General features: G+C 40.7%; 1 protein-coding gene across 4 annotated transcripts in view; it reads left to right on the forward strand.

Annotated features, from left to right (window-relative positions):
- The window catches only part of Pkd2l1 (polycystin 2 like 1, transient receptor potential cation channel), a 176,334-nt gene that overhangs the window by 35,932 nt on the left and 117,424 nt on the right, over positions 1 to 22,978 (forward strand). The window lies entirely within an intron of this gene.

Consider the following 22,978-nt stretch of genomic DNA (forward strand, 5'->3'; position numbering starts at 1 on the left):
TACGCAAATGTATTAGAATTATTCACCTTCATGGAAAGACGGATGTACACAAATGTAATAGAATTATTCACTTTCATGGAAAGACGGAAACAAATGTTCAGCAGTAGTGAATTGATGAGTACTACGCTGTCATAAAGGATAGACTTGAAGCATTTGTAGGTAAATGATTGTGTCTCGAGACCATAACGGTGAATGTGCTAAATCAAAAACATCGGTTTAAATATCACATACTTCCTCTTATATTAGACACCCAAACTATAAATAAAAAGCAAGATGAAGGATAGGTTATAGGAAATGGGAGATATGTTTCAAATGAGGAGAACAAGAGATCGAAGGGAAGGGAGAAGGAATGGAAAAAGGATTTTTAAAAAACAGAAGATAATGGAAATATAGCTTTTTCAAATGGGAAGGGAATTCAGATTTGGAAGGAGCAGCGAGAGACGGGAAGGGAAAGAAACAAATTAGGGTGTGTTATGTACAGAAAGGCATTCATCATGATAAGTGTAATCACTATATACTGCAAAAATGTACTAATAAAAATACATCAATAAAATAAAAAGTAGGTAAATTGATAAACCACCTACACAAGTTATGGGTATTAATCGACAATAGAAAGGAATCAAGTACAGACTTTTGTGACAAGGTGGGTGAAAGCCCAAAGCTTTAAAATGAGGGTTGGAAACAGACACAGGTCACGTATTTTATGCTTCCATTCTGTGACATAGCCTTAGTAGGTAAATCCATAGAGATAAATAACAAGCTGGAGAGAGAAAGAAGACTGGGGGTGGGGTAGGAGGGATGTAGTGTTACTTTTGAATGAGCTGTCGTAGTTAGCCGTTGTGAGGAGAAAAATTAGAATCAGGACACAGAATTTATATTATTTTATGATGATCACCCAGAGTTAAACACAGAAAATGCAGGAAATCTGTCCACAACACTAAAGACTCAGAATATTCATCCCACAGAAATGCCCTACATGAGTCTAGATGGAGACCTAGAGCCCCTGATGATGTCTCCAAGTCCCTCTGGAGGTCTAAAGACCACAAGGAGGACTCATGCCAGTCCTTGTACAGATCTGTGCCAGGAAGGCCCAAAGGTCAGTGGTGGAAACTAGAAAATCTATGCCAGTGGGGTGAAGGAGCTGTGCTGTTAGATTGAGGGTTCTATGCAGAATTAGAGAATTCATAATCAAAATAAGAACCAGAGCTGCCCTGAAAAGCACCACAGCCATCCTCGGGGACATGGAGGTCCCAAGCTCCTTTGACAATAAGAACAGTTAGTACATGCCAGAAAGCAAGCATGATGAGTTTGTCCTGGAGATTAAACAGCACACATCTTCCCCTCTGGAGCCAGGAAGCGATGCTTGGTGTAAGGACCAGAACTCCCCAAAGTGTACCACAACCACTCTCACCAACAAGGTCCTGAGCTCCTCCAATGACAATGGTCAAACTCACACTGCAGAAGCTAGTCAACACGAGCTCCTCCAAAAGAACCAAAGGCTCAAACAGCAACACTTAGAGAAACCTGCAACACACCACTCTTCCTCTCTACATCTGTGTTTAGGCTGGTAACTTTCCTCAGGTGGGCCATCTATGCTGAGCACCATGCTGATTTAATTCATCTGGTGTTAAGTTGACCATCAGTTTTTAATCCATAACAGGGGCATAGTGTTTCTTTGGGATGGTGCAAATATTTTGGAACTAGTGGTGATGGTTGCCTAATACCATGAATGTACTAAATGCCATAGAACTGTTCACTTTAAAATGGCTACTGTTAGTCTGGGGATGTAGATCTGTAGTATTGTGCTTGCCTGGAGTACCTGTAGATCTGGGTTCCATCCATAGCACTTTGAAAAAAAGAGGGGGCTAGTTTGTTTGTTTGTTTGTTTTTTGGTACTGAGAATCAAACTCATGACTTTATGCTTGCCAGGCAGGCGCTTATGCTGCTGAGCTAAACCCCAACAAGGGGCTAGGTTTATGTTATAGATTTCCACTTCATTTTGAATCAACTAAAATAGAAGTTCCTGTTGTCCAGAAATTTCAATGAAAGGATTAAGAATAAAAGCATGAGCAATTCAGGGTTGTCTGCTGCCTTTCACATTTACTTTCCTCATTTCTTTTAGTTGTCCACAAAGCTTATTACATCTGGCCTGGCCCTAGCCCCTCACTGCTCCCTGTCAGAAATTACCCAGAAAGGGTGGGGCCCCCTTGACCTTTAAGAGAAGTTCCTCAGCAACTGTGCATGTGCACAGCACACATTGTCCCTTTGTGAGCCCTCTGTGGCCTAGATGTAGCAGAATGGGCAAAGGGTGTGGGAAAGGCAGACCTGAATATCTAGAGGGAGATTGGGGCTCCAGAAACCAATCATAGCTTCTCAGTTTCTTTGAGCCTTGCCACAGGGACCTGTTGTATTTGCCCTGAAGTCGGCATTCAAGAATCTGCATTCTGGTTTGACTATGATCTTCTTTTGAAGTCCTGTAATGTCTCCAATGTTTAGGTTTTATTGGTTTTGTTCTGTAATGTTTTGTTCAATTTTGTTATACCTGATGGTATAGGCAATTCTTTTTAAGGTAGCAAGAGACATTATGGTAACCATTGTTGATTACCTTGTATTCTGTTTTTACATCATGTGCTATGTCCATCCTTTGTTTTGACTGACTTTGCTTTGTTTTGTCACATTTGGTTTTATTCTCTTCCAAAAAAAAGTAATAAGATCTGTGGGAGTAATAAAACCCAAAATATGTAATTGTTATTGTAAAAAAGAGAGGAAAAAAAAGTGCTCTAAAGGATACAACTACAAGTGTGCTTAGATGTGTAAGATATATGACTATATTACTAAGTTTTTGTTGGACCATTGAACACAACTGTTAGCAGTCTCACTGTTTGAATGTCCACTTTGTATGCTTAATTTTGTAACTTGAACAAATATTTCTAAGAGGACAATATGTAATCTATTATCTAGTGATTTCTTACTGTTTTTTTTTTTTTTGAAATTCTGTTTTACTTGTACCCTTTTACTGTTTTTTTTTTCTTTAAATAAAATTTGATAAAAAAGAATCTGCACTTTGTACTGAGGGAATTTAACGTCAGGCCACAGCTTGAATCCCTCCTCCCTGTGACACAGTAGCGGAGACAAAATGTAAAAGGAGATCCCAGAACAGCAGAGCCGGGCATATAGGTGCACACACATCTTTGGCAGGTGCAATATTCAGTAGTGAGACCAGCAAAGTAGAAGCATCTGAAGCAGCTGTGAGAAGCCAGCAGTTGGGCTTCAGAGAGCTCCACTAACAGAGGACCAGTCCACCCTCACATCCAGAGGCCCAGATCAGCTCCATACTCAACACATTTCTGGGATCTAACAAGGACACTATCCCAGAACTGTAAACACCAGAGGTATTTTACTACTTTTATTCTCTCGTTTGTCTAATTGGCTGTCCCTTACCAGTCTGGTTGGGCATCATCTTGTTTTGTTTTGTATTTTGTGGTTATTTTTGTTTTGGTTTTTTTTCTTTTTCCCGCTCTTTCCCAGGTCATCGTTGTCATCTTCTTCTTCTTCCTCTTCTTCTTCTTTTCTTCTTTCTTCTTTTTCTTTTTCTTTTTCTTTCTCTTTCTCTTCGTCTGCTTCTTCTTCTTCTTCTTCTTCTTCTTCTTCTTCTTCTTCTTCTTCTTCTTCTTCTTCTTCTTCTTCTGCTTCTGCTTCTTCGTCTCCGTCTCCGTCTCCGTCTCCGTCTCCTTCTCCTTCTCCTTCTCCTTCTCCTTCTTCTTCTTCGTCTTCTTTTCCATTATCCCGTTTCTCCCTTCTTTCACTATTTAGGTTTCTTACCTTTCTATTTGTTTTCTTCTATTGATCTTCTTTCTCTCTTTCCTCAATTATTTCTTCAATTTAAACTTTTAAGTAAGTAAACATTCTCTCTCCTCTTTCTGATTTCTCCTTTGCATTCTATTTCATTCTTTCCCTCTCCTGCGTCCTCCAGTTTCCCAAAACTTGGGTGATCATTCTTTGATCTCCAGCCTTGACTCTGCTATCTTTGACTTCATTCATTACTTTATCCTATCTCCTACCCATCTTTATCCCCCTGTCCCCAACGCAAAAGAGTAAAATCACTTCACTAGGGAGAAAAGCACTGCATACAAGTGCCTGGTATATGTTTGATTTTCCTATATAGAATTTGCTCCTGTGGTCAGAGGTACCAGGTTGATGGTTACCATAGTTTGTTTAAGAAGTTAAACTGTACTTAAAACTATTGTTATTACTAACTGTACTATATTAGCCAAGATGTCATACATATTGTAATCAGTTTTTCTCCCCTTTATGATAACACTGTGATTGTGTAAGGTCATACTCATCACCACAGACCAGTACCAAAGGATTGTGTGCTGAGCTAAATAGTAACTTTGCATCCTTTGTAAATTGGAAAGATAGTTTCTTAGGATAGCTATGAAGAACCACCTACATGTAGAGGACATCCCCAAAGAACAGACACCTCCTAGTGTTAAATCTATCTATCCTAAAAAATCAGCAAGGATCAACATAGAAAACAAACTAAAATAAAAACTAGAAAATAGAAAATGACAAGACACAGAAGCAAAAAGCCTATCGAGGACAAGCCTGGAACTCAATGAGATAGGCAAAATTGGAAGTCACACAATGGAAATTTCTGAAAGAGTAGCAACAAAAATGAAAAAACAAGTGAAGAAAAGGATATAGAGACAGCCGGGCATGGTGGCTCACACCTGTAATCCCAGTACTCAGGAGGCTGAGGTGGGAGGATCATTGCAAGTTCGAGACCAGCCTGGGCTACAAAGTGAGCTCAAGGCCAGCCTGAACTGCATAGGGAGACCTTGTCTCAAAAAAGACCAAAAAAAAAAAAAAAAAAGGACATAGAGGGGGCCTGAGATTTAGCTCAGCAGCACAAGCACCTGCCTGGCAAGCATGAGATTGTGAGTTTAATCCCCAGTACAAAAAAAAAAAAAAAAAAAAAAAAGAGGATATATAGAAAATAATAACTTAGATACAAAAAGAAATGCTTAAAATCAAACATATTAGAAAAGCCACAAGTAAAAGAGTAGATAAGCTTCAAAAATGATGTAAACAAAAAACTTCCAACATAGGAAAGAAGTGGAATCCATGAAAGATCCAAACAGAAATCTAAGAAATTAAAACCTCCACTGAAAGCATATGAAACAAATTGAATGGAGAATAGAATATCAGATCTTGATGACAAATTATAGCTAGTGATCATGAAAAGAAAGATACTTTAAACATAGCAAGAGATAATGAAAACTCAATCTCACAGCTATAAGATGAAACAAGATGACTTGGACAAGATGGAGAAGATGACTTGGACAGCTCTCCTTGAATGCAGAACGGTTGCTTCAGCATTAGTTATACCAAGGTCCATCTCCATGTACTGATATGTACAGAGCTGGCTAAACTATTTCCTTCTCCCTTCAATTGTCTCTAGGCAATGTAAACAGGGCTAGTGGAGGTACTGATATGTAATCTTTGAAGCCAACTGACAGTTTCCTGTTTCTTTGCATCCTGTCTCCCTATAAATAGTTGAGCACTGCAGGATGGCAGAGTCACATAGCTCCAGGAATGTCAACTGGGTTCAAGCCCCAAGGTGAGAGGCTGTGACTTCCCAAGGCACAAAAGTTTGCATATCAGAAACTAAAGTAACAGTCTCCTAAACATTTAAATGCTACCCCAATTGTGTTATGCAGAGTGGTTTTCTGCATTCCCTTCTCTCTGCATATTGCAGAGGTGCTTTCTGGCATCCTAGCTAAGCCTACCTCACAGTGTTATGTAATTTCCACCATTTTTACCGTCACTCATCCTTGAGCCACTCCCTTCACAAGTTAATAAATTCTAGATGAAGCCCTGGATCAAGGCCTTTAGTTCTGTGAATTCCCGCTTATACCGGACTTAGGACCCCTTGGCTGCCTGTGACTATAAATATGTCTTACTGTCTTCATTCTCACTGTGGGTTGCACTGGAGGTGGTAGATAGGAATTAACTAGTTGGGATTCCTATAATGTTTCAATCAGATTACAAATATAATCTTGCTAGACTGTGAAGAAGACAAGAAAAAGGCATGACAATAGATTGAGGTCAATCAGATAGCTGTAGACAGTGAAATGCCATGAAAATTCTTCACAGGAATACTGGCCTAAAACTTCCTAAGCATGAATAAAGAATTTGACATATAAATAAGTGGAGCATGTAGAACCCCAAACAGCCACAACAAAAATAAAACCACACCAAGACATAAAATAATCAAGATTTCTGAAATCAAGTCTTCAGAATATTAAAATTCTGTTAGAGAATTTGTTAGAGAAAAGAAACAAGATTGCTTATAAAGGAATCAGAATCATAGCAGACTTTTCAAACACAAACTCTCAAGTCAAGAAGAGCTTAGAGTGAAGTATTTCAAATCCTGAAAGAAAATAATTTGCAACATAGATTGATGTACCTTGCAAAGCTATCTTTAAAATCAATGGAGAAATAAGATAATTCCATGACAAAGAACAACTAAAAAAATTCATGACCACCAAACTAACACTACAAAGAGTACTTAAAGATATTCTCCAGAGATAAAAATGATCACAATTCCAAGAACAACGGAAAGAAACCATGAAGTAGGGCAAATAATTAAACAGAGGTGAAAAGCAGAGAACCAACAGCAGGAAAATATCATGACAATGATATGACAGTGCACATCAGTTATAACCATCAGTGTAAAAGGCCTCAATTCACCAGTCAAAATAGACTGGCAGAATGGATCAAGAAATAAGATCAGGCAATATGTAGATAAAATAAACACATTTAGCTCAAAAAGAAATTCTAAACTGAAATGCAAAGGCTGGAAAGCAAACTTCCATTTAATAGGAACCCAGAGAACAGCAGGGGTAACTATTCTGCTTGCAGAAATGTGAACTTCAAGAAAGATTAAAAAAAAAAAAAGACAAAGAAGGACACTACATACTTGTTAGAGGAAAACTTCAAGAGGAAGTGGTAACAGTGCTGTACACTAGCAAAAAGAGCTTTGTTATGTTTGTGTTAGACCTAAATTATATGACCAAAGTACCTGTAACACCGCCATACTGTTCTGTATGCGTCTTTTTTTTTTCTGGGTGACCTAATCGATATGTCAATCAATGCTCCCTCTGTAAGGAATTGTAGGGGGCTAGGGATTTAGCTCGGCGGCATAAGTGCCTGCCTTGAAAGCAGGCAGTCGTGAGTTCGATCCCGGGTACCCGATAAAAAAAAAAAAAAAAAAAACGAAAAAGACAAAAAAAAAAAAAAAAAAAAGAATTGTAAATCCCTGGGAACCTGACCTAATTGATATGTTAACGATTGCTGCCCTCTACAAATAACAGATGTTGTGCTAAAATAAGTTGACAAAGGAATGTTAATTCCTGTTATACTTCTCTGTCCTCTGCAAAGGGAAACAAAGGTCTTCCTCATTCCTTAGCACATTTCCTGATCCATGCCCATAACCCCTTACTTTGTAAAGGATGCTTTCTACAAAAAGTCTGGAAAGTTTTGAGGGAGACACACAGTGTTTTTGTTTTTTTGGGTTTTTTTGTCTTTTTCCTTTTTATCGGTACTGGGGATCAAACTCACAACTGCCTGCTTGCAAGGCAGGCACTTATGCCGCTGAGCTAAATCCCCAGCCCCGAGACACACAATTTTTGAAAACTCCAACTGCACTGTATTGCTGGGCCCAGGATAAAATAAGTCAGCACTGCTTTTTTAAAAAAAACATGTCTTGCCCCATTTTTGGACTCGAGATTGGGAGCTCTGGGGGGAGCTCGTTAGTGGATTATAAAAACAATCATAAATATGTGTGCACCAAAGACAGTAGCACCCAACTACATGAGACAGTTGTTAATAGACATGAAAAATCAAATAAGCAATAATACAATTATAATGGGAGACCTTAATATCCCATTGGCACAAAGAGGTAAATCAATTAGACAAAAAAATCAGCCAATAATATCAGAAGACCATTTACCTATGAAGGCCCTCATAAGTGATATATAAATAAGAATCATTTATAAATATCACATTGTGTCTCTCGCATAAAAAGTAATAACTGTAAGAGTAATAAAACCCAAAGTGTGTGACTATTGTAAAAAGAGAGGAAAATAAAATGCTCTAAAGGATCTAACTGCATGTATGTTTAAGTGTGTAACATAGATAATAACCATATTACTACATTTTTGTTGGATCATTGCAGTCCCACTGTTTGAATGTCTACTTTGCATGCTTTAATTTTGTAACTTGAACAACTATTTCTAAGATGACAATATGTAACTTATCAATTAGTGATTTCTTACTGTTTTTTTAAAATCCTGTATTATTTCTACCCTTTTTTCTATTTTACTGTTTTTCTCCTTAAATAAAATTTTTTTTAAAAAAGGACTATCAGAACTGAACTAAACCTACTGATACAGGAGAATGAAACTCCCAACCTACTCTGTCCAGTACAAGTTCATGTTCTCTAAGAACGAACTGAAGAATGAATTTTAGGAACAACAGAAGTTAAGAACAGAATATATTTATTGAGAAAAAGAAAGCTTCTATCTGGGAGAGAGACAGAAGGTGCCCCAAGCTGGTTGCCAAGGACTCTGTTTTTTCTAGGGACTTTTATAAACTAAAATCATGGGGTGAGATAGGTTCAAGGTGGGGAAAACTGGGGACTCACAAGACAGATGAGCATAAGGTGGAACAGAACTATGATTAGCCAATAAGATTAATAGTTCAGATAAAATTGATTAAATTGGGGACAAACGGGGAAGCCAGTCCTGTAAAAAGCGGGCATTCTTAGAGAGCAGGACTCTTCCCTAGGGATTTGGGATGGTGACTCCTGACCTTCTCAGGGTGATAAGGAACTATTAGGAATATCAGTCCTTAGGATATGGATTCATTTGCTTGATCTTTTGTCTTGAGGCCTGGCCCACAGCAGGAGGTGTTTGTCTCCCCAGTAGTTGCAAGGTATCTGGGCTTTTGTACTGGCCTCTTTCAGGATTAACCCTGTTTAACTGCCTATAGTATTTCTAACTAACTCAGCTGCCTGCAACACTATGAACAAATGAACTTAGCAGATGTTTTTAGAATTTATACCCAACATCATCAGAATGCATATTCTTCTTAGCTATACATGGGACATTCTCTAAAATAGACCATATACTAGCCCACAGAACATGCTTAATAAATGCAAAGGAGTTGAAATTATCCCATGCATATTATCTGACCATAGCGCAATGAAGTTGAAAATTAATGGCAAAAGAAGCTGAAAAAAAAACCCTGTAAACACATGTAAATTAAATAACACTCTCCTAAACAACAATGAATCACAGATGAAATTAAGGAAAAAGTTAAACAATATTTACTGTCCCAGCCTGCAGGTAAGTCCACGGAGACCCTAGAGGGGGAGTGGGGATGAAAAGGAAACAAGAGACGCAAAGAACAGAGACAAGACCAAGTCCGATCAAGTCTTGTTTATTCAAGGAATGAGTATCAAATATATAGGTATTGAGGAGGAGGGAGTTGGGTTCTGTGACATAGCAGGTAACTTAGCAACAGTGGTAAGACTGAGGGTCATAGGTTAATTCAAATTTTAAAATTTTCCACATGCAGGCTCATAAGCATAATCCCTGAATAGGCCAGGCCAAACAAGCTAGGTAGGCAAAGTGCTGCTTAACTATCAAACTTAACTCCTAGAGGGAGTTAAGGTGGTGCAGCCTGCAAGGTGGCAGCCAATTACAGGGCTTCCTACAATTTACAACTAAAGAATACAGATACAACATACTGGAACTTATGGGGTGCAATGAAAGCAGTCCTAAAAGGGAACCTTGTAGCAGTGAATTCTCACATGAGGAAAACAGAGTAAGCAAAATAAACAACCTAATGTTGTTCCTCAAGCTTTTAGAAAGAGAAGAGCAAGACAAGTCCAAATCCATACAAGAGAAGATCAGAGCAGAAATTAATGCATAGGAGACTAGGAAAACCATATAAGGAGTCAATTAATCAAAGAGTTAGTTCCTTGAAAAAATAAATAAAATTGATAAAACTTTAGTTAACTTTACCAAGAAAATAAAGGAAAGACTCAGATTCATGCATTGAGGAAACAAAAGAGTGAAACTGCTACAAATCCTGTGGAAATTCAGAAGATCATCATACTTACTTCTAAAATCTTTACTCTTATGGATGGAAAACACAGAAGAAATGGACAGATTCCCAGATACATATTGAAAGAGTTGCTGGCTCAGACTGAACACTGTAACCAGGAAAGGCTGCAGCTAAACTCCCCCCCCCCCCATGGACTTGATTGTAACCCTATATCCCCATCCCTAAGAACCTGTGCGCCAATGAGATACCTGTGCATCTCTAATGGCCTTAGGGCACTGCCCTAAGCTTAGGCTATTTAGATGCCCCCATGCCACGTGTCCGAGAGAGTTCGCCAGAGAGAGAGTTCGCCAGAGAGAGAGCTCACCAGAGAAAGATCGCCGGATTCCGGCAGCCAGCGCGCCAGTCTCCTCTCCCCATGTTAACCACGGCCCGGCCCCGGGTGCAGTGAAGGCTGCGCCCGGGGCCGGCGGCGGGGGGGCCCCCTCCCCACATTCCTGGAATAAAGCCACCGCTGCCCACTACTTTCACGGCTGTCCACTGCATTCCTCCCACGGACTTCTTCTCTCTCCCTCTCTCTTCTCCTCTCCCTTCTCTCAGACCTAACAGATCTCTCAGACCTAACACATATGAATTTCCAGTTAAGAAGATATAAAAATTTTGAATAACCCAATATCAGTTTATGGGATTAAAAATGTAATTAAAAAGTTACCAACAAAGAAAAGCCCAAGTTCTGATGAATTTACTGCTGAATGCTACATGAAATTTAGAGAAGGTCTAATGCCAGTACTCCTCAAAATCTTTAGTGAAATTGAAAGAGAAGAAATACTCCCTAACTCATTCCTGCAGGCAGGTATTACTCTGATACCAAAACTAGAGAAAGACTGAACCAAAAGAGAGAACACAGACCAATCTCCCTAATGAACATAGATGCAAAACAGAATGCAGTAAATCATCAAGAAGATTATACACCATTTCCAAAGGGGATTCATCCCAGGAATGCTGAGATGGTTCAACATATGCAAATCAATAAATGTAGTCCACTATATGAATAGAGCCAAAAGTAAGAATCAAATGGTCATCTCAACAGATGCAGAAAAACTTTTGATAAAGTCCAACACTCATTCATGATAAAAAAAAAAAAAACTTACAGAAAATCATAATAGGTGGTCCTTACCTCAATCTGATAAAAGCCATCCATGACAAACCAACATCATACTAAATGGACAAAAACTGAAAGTTTTCACTCTAAAATCAGGAACAAGACAAGGATGTCCACTATCATCACTCCTATTAAATATAGTTCTGCAAACATTAATCAGAGCAATTAGACAAGAGAGAAATAAAAAGAATAAGGATAAGAAAGGAAGACTCTAAACTATCATTTGCTCATGACATGATACTCTACATAGAATACCCAAAAACCTCTACTGAAAAACTTCTACATTTAATAAGCAAATTCAGCTGTATAGTTGGATACAAAATCAACAGTCAAAAATCAATAGCATTTCTGTACACAAACAACAAACTCACAGAAGAGAGGTTAGGAAAACTGCACCCTTCACAATAGCATCCCCCCCAAAATGAAACACTTAGGAATCAGTTTAACAAAAGAAGTAAAATATCTATACACTGAAAATTGCAGTACTCTGAAAAAGGTGAGGGAATAGGATATTAGAAAATGGAAAGATATCCCTTGGTTATGGATAGGAAAAAAACAACATAGTGAAAATGGCCTTACTCCCAAAATTATTATAAAGTTTTAATGCAATTCTGATCAAAATACCATTAGCATTCTCACAGAACTAAGAAAATATCTGAAATGCATTTGAAAACTGAAGAGATCTAGAATAGCAAAAGCAATTCTTCATAACAAAGACAAGGCAGGAGGCACCACATTCCCTGACTTGAAATTATACTACAAAGCTACTGTGATAAAATCAGTGGGGTTCTGGCAGAACAAACAACAACAAAATACAGACCTGAGGATCAGTGGAACAGATTAGAAGATGTAGATACAACTACAAATACATTATGCTACACAATGTATCTTTGATACAGGGCCCAAACATGTTCACTTGAAGAAAGATAACTTCTTTAAGAAATGGTGCTGAAGAAACTGATTCTCTACATGTTGAAGACTAAAACTAGACCCATGCCTATCACCATGCACTAAACTCAAGTCAAAATATATCAAAGATCTAAATATTAAAACAGAAACACTAAATCTACTGGGATAGAAAATAGGTAGAAATCTTGAAGACATAAGTTTAACCAAAGACTTCATGAATAAAACCCAGACTAATGGGAAATACTTCAAAGAATCAACAACTGGGAGCTCATCTTGTTAAAAAGCTTTTGCACATCAAAAAAAAAAAAAAATCACCAATAGAGTGAGAAGACAAATTTTAGACAACTTTCCCTCAGACAAAGGACTTACATCTAGAACATATAAAAGATTGAAAAAAAAATCAGACACCCCCAAATTCAAAGACCCAATCCAAAAATGGACATCGGAAATGAATACACACTTCTCAGATGAAGAAATGCAAACAACAAATGAATATATGAAAAAATGTTCAACATCATTGGTCATTCAAGAGATGCAAATTAAAACAACACTGAGATTCCATCTCACCTTAGAAATAATTGCTGTCATCAAGAAATCAACCAATAACAAACACTAGAGGGATTGTGGGGGAAAAGGAACCCTTCTCCATTATTTGTGGGAATGTAGACTAGTGCAACCACTGTGGAAATCAGTGTGGAGATTCCTTTAAAAACTAGGATTGGAGGTCCTATTTGATTCAGCTATGCCCCTTCTGGATATCTTCCCAAAAGTGTTAAAAACATCATACCACAGTGATACATATGCACTCATGTTTATAGCAGCACAATTTGTAGTAGCTAAATCTTAGAAACAACCTAAATGTCCCCCAACTGAGGAATGGATTTTAAAAAAGCAGTGTTTTTAAACAATGGAATACTGCTCAGCCATAAAGAACCCTAAATGTGAGACTTTTATAAGTAAATGGATGCAACTTGAAACCATACTCATAAGTAAAATAAGTCAGATTTGCATGTGTAAACATCGTATGGTCTCCCTAGTATAAGAAACTGAAAGAATAAATAAGATCCAAATTGAACAATAGCTATTGTGAAATGGGAAGGAACTTGCGAAAGGAAAGAGAAAGGGGATGAGGGAAAAAAGAAAAGAAGGAAGGGAAAAGGAAAAATAAACAAACAAGATAGTTAAGATAGAAAGTCAGACAGCGCCTCCTGGGAACTATCCATGCTGGGACTGGGAGAAGCTGATCAACAAACCAACTAGCCAGGCTTTCTGGTAAGCCACACAGGCCATGTGGAGACCAGGAAGAGAAAAGTCAACGCTTCCTGTGAGCCTACCAGCACAGGGGCTGAGAATCACAACCCCTCACCATCCCTCCACAAGTAACCAGCTGAGTTGATAGCAACTAAGGTACAAAAAGCAACTGAATGTTTATATTGTTTATTCCACTTTGCAGGCCTGGGGCAAGCGGTCTGAGCATCTATAGGGACAATAACATGCAATATAGCAATTATGGGGGATTTCCTTCTATTTTGTTTTTGAAATCCAATATTGTTCTCATTGTTTTGTTTTGTTCCAGTTAATTGTTTCATTTTATTCAATATCCTGTTTTGATTGGTTCTATTCTGTTTTGTTTTACTTTGATTTTGCTGTATCTGATGGAATGGACAAGTATTGTGAAGACAAAAAATATACTATGGAAACCATTACTGTTTTCCTATTATCCTACTTTGAAGTTCTGTACCAGTTTCACTGCTTTGTTTTGATTCAATTTATTTTGTTTTGTTTTGTTGGGTTTTATTATCTTTGATATGGGCAATAAAAATGACTGACTTCAAAAATTAAAAAACAAGCGCTTTTATTTAGCTGAGCTCAGTGGCAGCACAGTTCCCAAAGGCAGCCCCTGCAGTATATGCCCAAGCCAGGAGCTGCAGGGAGTTATAAAGTATCAAGCCACAGGGGAGGGGTCAGGGTCTTAGGATCAGTTTGTCCCCATAAAAGGAACCAGGGAGGGGGAACAAGCAGTTACAGAAACCAGGGAGGCAGGGAGGGGGTTACATGATGGGTATGTTACAAGGTTGCAACTTAACCCGAAAGTATACAAGTTTCTTTGTTGTTGTTTTTGTTTTTGTCTTTTTTTTTTTTTTTTTTTTTTTTTTTCATTTTTACCGGTACCGGGGATCGAACTCACGACTGCCTGCTTGCAAGGCAGGTACTTATGCCGCTGAGCTAAATCCCCAGCCCCTAAGTATACAAGTTTTACAGGAAGAGAATAAGTTATAATAAATACAGCACATTTTGGGTTTTTGAGTTTTTAACATTCCCCACTGCTTTTGGTTATTGAGTCAAATCTTTGACTCTGTTGCATAATCATATCTAGGTAACTGGTTATATACTTCTTGCCTAAGTATAAACATTTTGACAGCTTGATGTCAGTCCTGCCTGTGGTTTAGAAGGCACTTTATAATGTGTGGCATGATGGTTAAGGCAAGTAAAAAGAGAACTATTGGTCCTATTACAGCGGAGAGCAAGGTGGTCAGCCAAGCAGATAGTGAGGACAGATTTTGAAACCAGTTCTGGTCAGTTTGTCGTTGCTGCTCTCGCTCATGGAGTCTCTTTTTTAAACTTATTTATGTTATCTCATATGACTTTAGAGTGATTGGCATAAAAATAGCAAGCCTTTCCTAAGTGGCATAAAGCAACTTTTTTATGAATAATAGGTCTAGGCCCCTATGTTTTGGAGAATCATTTCTGGCAGAGACCCTAGGGATTCTTCCAATTTGGATACAGAATGTTCTAGTGTTGCCAAATCTTTGTCTATTAGGGCACTTAGTTCTCAATAGTTTGGGTCACCAATTATTAAGCTTGTAGCTCCCAATGCTGAGGCTTAGAGAGACCCAGTCCCATCAAAATCGGTATTAACAAAGGGAGTGCTCCAGCTGTCCTAAAGAGGTCAGGTTCTAAATTTAAGTGTTTTCTTCTATTAGTGCCAGAATACCAGTAAACTTGGGGAAATACATGTTCAAGAATACATAGTTTATGTTTCTGAGATGACAATATGTAATCTATTAACTAGTGAATTCTTACTGTATATTTTTTCTGTTGAAATACTGTATTACTTGTGGCCTTTTTTTGCTTTTTTTGTTTTGCTTTTCTCTTTAAATAAAAAAAGGTAAATTAAAAAAAAAGAATATATAGTTTACTATGCCTAGTAACTGTATCAAGCTTGGCACAAGAAGTTAAACCTGAAGTACAAACAAACCAAGATCCTATAGAGGGTTCCAGGTGTTGACTCAGTGTGTAAGAGACATTAGTTATTACAATAGAATCAGAACATAAGTTTGCATAGGGGCTAGAGTTGAGGTTATAGGCATTAGATTTGACATAAGTTCCATTGCCTTAAACATTTCCTAAGGTGAAGATGGGTTTTTTTACTAGAGGGACCTGGTGGGGCCAGTGGCCCAGTAGCTAGTCCAGTAGGGCATCTCATGACTCATTCCCTGAAGATACAGAAATGTGTCCTGGGGTTGTACCCAGATATACTGAATCAAATTCCCAAGTTTTTCCTCTGAACTAAGAGTGGAGATGGGCTTGTCTTCCATATTGGGCGTGACAGTCATAGGGGCTAACATATTGCACCACTATTTGCTCCTAAGGGTGAAGTTAAATCAATTGATAAAAAGGGAGGGTAAGGTGCTAATGACCCCAGAAGGTGGCACAGATCTGTATTTAGGACAGCATAAGGGATAGTGTTTTTTTGAATATGCATTAGTTAGTTTCCAGATATAAAGGGTCGGGTTATGATCATGGGACAACAAGACTATCACCCAACAACTAAGAGAGAACAGCATCATCAGGAACATTTTGACAGTTTGAGTTTCAAGGGGTACTCAGTCTTTATCCTGGGTATCTGGAGGGAGGACTTTGATGTGTGAGTGATGTATCCAAGTGGGTTTTCTGGCCACTTTGACAGCCATGGGAGTGCTGAGGATGATGGTGTATGGTCCAGTCCAATGTAGTTCAAGGGAGGAGTTGCAAGAACAGGGTTTAAGTAGCACTTGATCTCCTGGGTTGCAGCCACAGGGGTCTCTGGTGCATGTGGCTTAGCTTGGTGGTCTCAGAAGAGTTGGTGGATGGAAGTCAGCACAGGTTGAAGAGCCTTCAGGGACTTAATCAAACTATGATTAGTAGTCTCTGCTAAATGGGTACTACCAAGGCAGGAAACAAGGGGTGGTTGTCTCCCATAGACTGTCTCAAAAGGTGTTATTCCATTTATATATGGAGTACAATGCACGCAGGAGGGCAAAGGAAGGAGACTCACCCAGTTTTCTCCAGACTCTAAAATCAATTTGCTAAGCATCTCTTTCAGAGTTTGGTTTATCCTTTCAACTTGACCTGAACTTTGGAGATGGTAAGCACAGTGAAATTTCCAATCAGTCTGTAATAACTGAGCAACTTTATTAGTGATGGAAGCTGTGAAAGCCGGGCCATTATCAGACCCCATAGATAATGGAAGGCCAAATCTAGGAATTATTTCATATAAAAGCTTTTTGACAATTGAGGCTGATTCAGTCTTTTCAGATATCCCTCAGCCCAACCGGTGAAAGTAACCACCAAAACCAGCAAATATTTATGTCCATGTAATCCTGGTTTTCCTGTGTCCATGAAGACAATTTTCCGGGACTGGGGATTTAGCTCAGCGGCATAAGCACCTGCCTTGCAAGCAGGCAGTCGTGAGTTAGATCCTCGGTACCGATAAAAATGAAAAAGACAAAAAAAAAAAAAAAAGACAATTTTCCAGTGTTCTGGAAAAATTCCCTGGTATCAAATTTCCTCTAAGATAGTGGTGACTTTGGTATTTACTTGTAGACATTGTGGGTATCTTTGACTGACTTTTGCTAATTGAGTAAGCTTAGGAACGAAGTATCTGTTCTAAAGCAGCTCAGCCAGTTTTGAGCCTCCTAGGTGTGAGGCCTGGTGGATTTGAAGAATCAAGTCTCTTCCTAAGGCAGCAGTTATTAAAATTCATCTGTCTGGCAATTGAAACCAATTTGGGGGGGCGGCTCTTGTTTTGCTCTCAGTTGTCTAGATAGCTCCTGATCTGACTTGGAATACATCAACTGGGGCAAAAAAGGGGGTGGCAGAACTGGCAGTAAATGGGCTGTGGTCTGTATAGATGACTTTAGAGCTGCCTCTCGAGTACTCCTCTTAGCCAGTGCATTTCCTATCAAGATTGGATCTTTTCCCATCTGGTGGCCCCTACAATGTACCACTGCTATAGATTTGGGGAGCCAGACAGCGGCTAACAAGTCCAAGATAAAAGGAGTATTCTTAATTTTTGAGTCAGCAGAGATTAAAAGCCCCCTCTCTTGGTAGATTGCCCCATGTGCATGCAAGGTAGCAAAAGCGTAATGGCTATCTGTGTAGATAGTTGCCCTTAGATCCTTAGCCAACTTTAGGGTCTCCGTGAGGGCAATGACTTTGGTCCTTTGAGCAGAGGTGCCTTGATCCAGGGGTTGGGCCCAAATTACTTGTGTTTGAGTGGTTACAGTCACCCCTGCCACCCATTTACCTACAAAAATGAAGCTGCTACCTTCAGTGAAATATTCAGCATCTGGATTCTCTAATAGAAGATCAGTAAGGTCTTGACAAATACCGGCAGTGGTAGAGAGCAAGTCCATGCAATCGTGGATGGGTACCTGTGGGTCATCATCTGGCAGCAGGGTTGCTGGGTTTCAGACAGTAGTCTCCTTGAATTCAATAAGGTCACAGTTAAGCAAGAGGGCCTGGTACTGCACAATCCTTGAGTTTGAGAGCCATCTGTTGGATGGGGCCCTCAGGAGGGTTTCAATTGCATGAGGAGCCACAACTTGGAGTTTCTGTCCAAAAGTTAATTTACTTGCCTCTTTTATTATCAAGGCAGAGGCTGTGATGGCTCACAGGCAATTCGGCCAGTTCAAAGAGACTGGGTCCAGTCTTTTTGAGAGATAAGCATCTGGGCAGTGCCATAGTTCCAACATCTGAGTCAGTATCCCCTTTGCTCTCCCGTGCTATTCTGCAGTGAACAGCAGAAAGGGTTTGGTCAAATCTGGTAGGGCCAACGCTGGAGCTTGGACGGGCCAATTTTAGTTTTTGGGACACTTGGCTTCTCTCTCAGTCTAAACAGGTGGATCAGAAGGGGTTCCTCAGTTGCAGCATGGAGGGGTTGTGTTCAGCAGACAGAGAGGTATTGAAAGGGGGGCACTCAGAAAGTAGTCCCCTGCCTTGCCACATGGGCATTGACCACGACTTCCATCCAACTCTCTTGCTGGGTGTGTGTCCTCACTTCAGGGAAGGGGCAGCACAAAGTTCTTGTTCACCAGCAGAGCACACCCCAATCAGTCTCAAGGAATGAAGTGGCGGGAGTGAGGGCAGGGCCAGCATGTGGCTTTAGGGATCCCATTGGCAACAAGAATTCAAACCCAGAAGCCAGCACAACCGAGACTGAAGGACAAAAGAAGATGCTCCCAAATATGGCCAGGCACAGCCTATATCAAAGGGAGTCAGGGAAGATGCCATTCCCTGTGGCCCTTACTGCCCGCCTTTACAGGATGACCCCAGTCCCTATCCAGCAGGTGGAATGATTTGAGAGACTTGTGTGTTCACATCCGAGAGGCCTCCAATAAAGGCCAACTGACAAGTTGACAGACAATGCCCTAGCTGGCTATGGGAAAGGAATTGGGGTTCCAGGCCCATCATTCCTCCCTGCAGTGGAAAAGTGAAGAGAACAGTACTGAACGAACATTTAGGTTGTTTTTTTTGTTTTTGGTTTTTGGGGTTTTTTTTTTTTTTGAGTGGAAACCAAAAATTGAACCCAGGACCTTGCCCTTGCCAGGTAGGAACTTATGCCATTGAGCTCTATCCTCAGCCCCTGAGGCTACATCTGGAGACGTGCATACTCAATTTGGTGAGGAGCAAAACTCCATGAAGGTGAACCTGCACTCTAAAATAAGAGCAGCCTAAAGAACCAGGAATACCCATGAGTCTCCATTCAGATCACAGCTGAAAAGAGCAGAAAGGGCAACTCGCAGAGGATGTGCTCCCAGGAAGGCAAGGCCAGGGAGACCAGGGCACACATGGGTGCAAAGCCAGCTCACAGTGTGGTGTCACGGACAACCAAGCCAATGCAGAGTGCTCAGTGCAGAGTAATTCTCTAGTCCCTTCACAGCTTTTAGACCATGACAGCATTCACAGGCCCAAACCCTGAGTGGGTAAGTCACAAGACAAATGACGCTCACCAACTGCAACACCCTGTGTGCAACTTCTTTGCCAAGAGAAGTGGGTCACAGGGGCTGAGCTGTGTCGAGAGCCTGCAAGGCCTGCACAGGCCCTGCCATGCTGTACTCTGGCAGGAGACAGCAACAAACTTGGAAAAGCCAACCTGGTTTCCTGACAGCAGCAATGTTCCTGTGCTCCTATTCCCCAGCAGCTCGGGAACAACCCTTCCTCTGACAAACCTGTGCAACTGTGGCCACGACAGCACTAAGTTGGGATGCTTACACACAGTGACTTTCTGACACATGTCTACATAGGCCACTGGGCCAGAATCCATGGCTATGGTTGAGTTCAAGGAGGGCAACATAGGACTCCATGCATGGATGAGGAGAGCGAAAAGAGGAGATCACGTGGATGACTAGAGGAACCCGGGGGAGGCATCCTAGGCATCAAGATTGTGCCATGAAGGGTGCCTGAATGCTGCTAGGCCCCAGGAGTGACACTCACTGAACACTTCCAGGAAGATGCTACATGTCAATTCTTGACCTAGGTAGTGTCTTCCATTGCAGTAACCACCTGCACTTGATACATGTGGAATACTCAAGCAGCTCCAGGAACAGAAGCCAGACAGCCTCAAGGAAAGACTCTCTTTCTTTGGCCCATAGCATGTGGCATGCTTGCATCCTTGGTAGTCAGCAAGGCCAAGGTCCATGCCTGTGGGAGACAAGTCCAGTGTCTTCCTTTGAATCCAAAACAATAACTGTGACTTTGAATATTTGGAGACCCATTTCCTTATACTGATATGTAAAAAGGTGGCTATGTAAAAAGGTGACTTCTCTTCAGTTAACTCTGAGCATGGCAAACAAAGCTAGCCCAGGTGCTAATGTGCAGCCATCACAGATGAGAGACAACTCCCCTGACTCCCTTTGGATCCAAAACAATTGCTGTGACTTTGATTACTTGGGGACTCATTTCCTTATACTGATATGTGAAAGGCTGGCTAGGATATTTCCTTCTCTCTTCAATTGGCTCTAAGCATTGCAAATAAGGCTAGCTGAGGTGTTAATGTGCAAAGTTTGGCCCTTAGACAGTCTCATTCCGCATATGGTGCTCTCCACATTACAGGATTGGGCTGGCAAGACACAGAGCAGATAGCTCCAGAATGTCACCTGGGAAGGAGCCTCAAGATTATAGGCTATGACTCCCCAGGGCACAAGAATTTGCATATCAAAAACCGAAGCAGTAGCCCACCAAAACAATTCCCCTGCTACCTTAATCAGGTTATGTAAATTGATCCTTCTGCATGTCTTTATCTCTACAAATTTCAGAGATGCCATCCTTGCACCTAGCCAGCCAGCTCAAGTTACTCAGTAACCCCCTACATCCTGACTATCACTCATCCCTGAGCAACAACCCCCACCCCTTCTTCACAAGGTAATAAATGCTGGGAGAGGCCTAGGATGGAGGCCTTTGTCCACATGTCCTCACGGGAAATGGAATTGAGTTCCCTTGGCTGCCCTTAACTTGGAATATACCTTTGTGTTTTTATTCTCGCCATGGATTGCACTGGTGGTGGTAGATTGGAATTGACTGGCTGGGATTCCAATAACATCTCAATGGGATTACAAATATAACTTTTTGGATTGTGAGGAAGACTAGAAAGAGGATTACAATACTTGGATGACTGAACTGGATTTTTGGGTTTCAAATATTTGGCATCCAATGTGGGGCTGGTGGGTGGTCTGCTTCTTGAGGTATAAAGGAGCCAGAGAAAATAATTTGGAAAGAAAAAAATTATTTATTAAAGCACAGGCCTGGCGACACAGCCTCGGGTAGCCAATATGGAAGACTGCACCTAACAGCTAAAGGGCAGGGTTTTTATCCTGTAAAACAACAAACACTTGCTGGTCTCACAATGCAGGAAGGGGGGAGGTGGTCCGCAGCACACTACAGAACAGGAACACAGCAGTTACATTTCTCAGGAAGAGCAAGATTCAGGTAAGTGTTGGGCTAACAAGCAAGTTTAGATTAGGCAAACATCCTCTGGGGAAGGCACATCCTGCAAACAAGCAAGTTATCCTACAAACAAGCAAGTTTAGATTAGGAAGACATCCTCTTCTGCTCTTAGAGTTACCTTTGATCTTTCTCTTGCCTCCAGGGAGACTAATGAGGGGGGTTTTACATAGATTACAACATTCCCCACTGATTTTATGTCTTCTTCTCCAAATCATTGGGGAAGACTTGAGAACTAATCTTGATGGTGAACCAGTAACATTTCATAACCTTGGTGGCGTAACATCACCAGCCTCACATCTTGTACTTGCTGCCTGATAAAGGTAGTTAGCCTATTGACCATACAAGGGCCTATTAAAACCAAGCAATCCTAGCAACGGTCCAAGCAAGGGCAGAAGATAAGGCAGGATTCCATTCCAAACACTCCAAGGGGGGTTTTCAAGTAGCTCTCTTTTTCTTTTTACCAGGTCTTCCTGCAATCTCTTGATTTTATCTCAAACAATGCCAGACGTGTTTTACATAAAAGCAGCATCATTCTTGCAATGCCGCACAGATCCCTCTTTGTTCTGCCATTAGGAGGTCTAGCCCTCTTCTATTTTGAAGGACCACTTCAGCTAATGAATCTATCTGATCCTGAATGTCCTGAATGGTACTAGATAATGCCTGTACATCTTTAATGATCTGGTTGGAAAGTTGAACAGAAACCCCCCACTCCTGCTGCCCCCAGCACTTCCAGCATGCAATCTCTGAAGCTCAGCAGTAAAATAAGTCTTGTTGCCTTTGCCTATACACTCCTGCACTGAGTCATAGCAAGAAGAATGCATTTCTGAATAATAAGGACAATCCTTAGGGCATAGCACCGGTTGACTGTCAGTACTAGGTATCACATAAGGTTTTACCTTGCACATCCACATTTGAGTCAAACCTCCTGTAATGGTGGGCATAGCAACAAGGAATGCTAATTTGTTTCCACAATCTGTCTGAAAACTATATGTATATAATTTGGTATTCATTGTCTGTGCACCATAAGAATCTTCTGTGTCTCCCATGTAATGCACAAGCAAACCACTGTTACCCTCACCATGGGTATAGCCTCCTCCGCAATCACAAGGGCTTTTGTTCAAAGATTTCAACAGCTGTTCTTTGCTTATGGAAGATCCAAACCTGCTGTGTGAGGTCAGTAACAGCACTATGAAAATCCCCAGTAGTGGGATAGAAGGGGCAAAAGCAAGCAAGCTAAAGCAATACATGCCTGATACAATTTAACTATGCTTAGTCAGTTTTAACTTTAAGGGGTTACCAGTCTGCTGACAGTCCATTGGTCCTGGGAGGGTTGGTCTCCTTGAACCTTCACATGAGAGTGGTGGATCCAAGGTGTTTTTCCAGCCACCTTCACTGCAGTGGGAGAGCTGAGCACCACAGGGTAGGGTCCCTCCCAGCGAGGCTCGAGGGCGTCTCATTGGTGACACTTGACTAGGACCAGAGTACTGGGTTCCACCAGTGGGCTGG

This window comes from Cavia porcellus, unplaced genomic scaffold, assembly GCF_034190915.1.
Source record: "Cavia porcellus strain 051 isolate PalLab524CR breed Dunkin Hartley unplaced genomic scaffold, mCavPor4.1 scaffold_2, whole genome shotgun sequence".
Taxonomy (NCBI): Eukaryota; Metazoa; Chordata; class Mammalia; order Rodentia; family Caviidae; genus Cavia; species Cavia porcellus.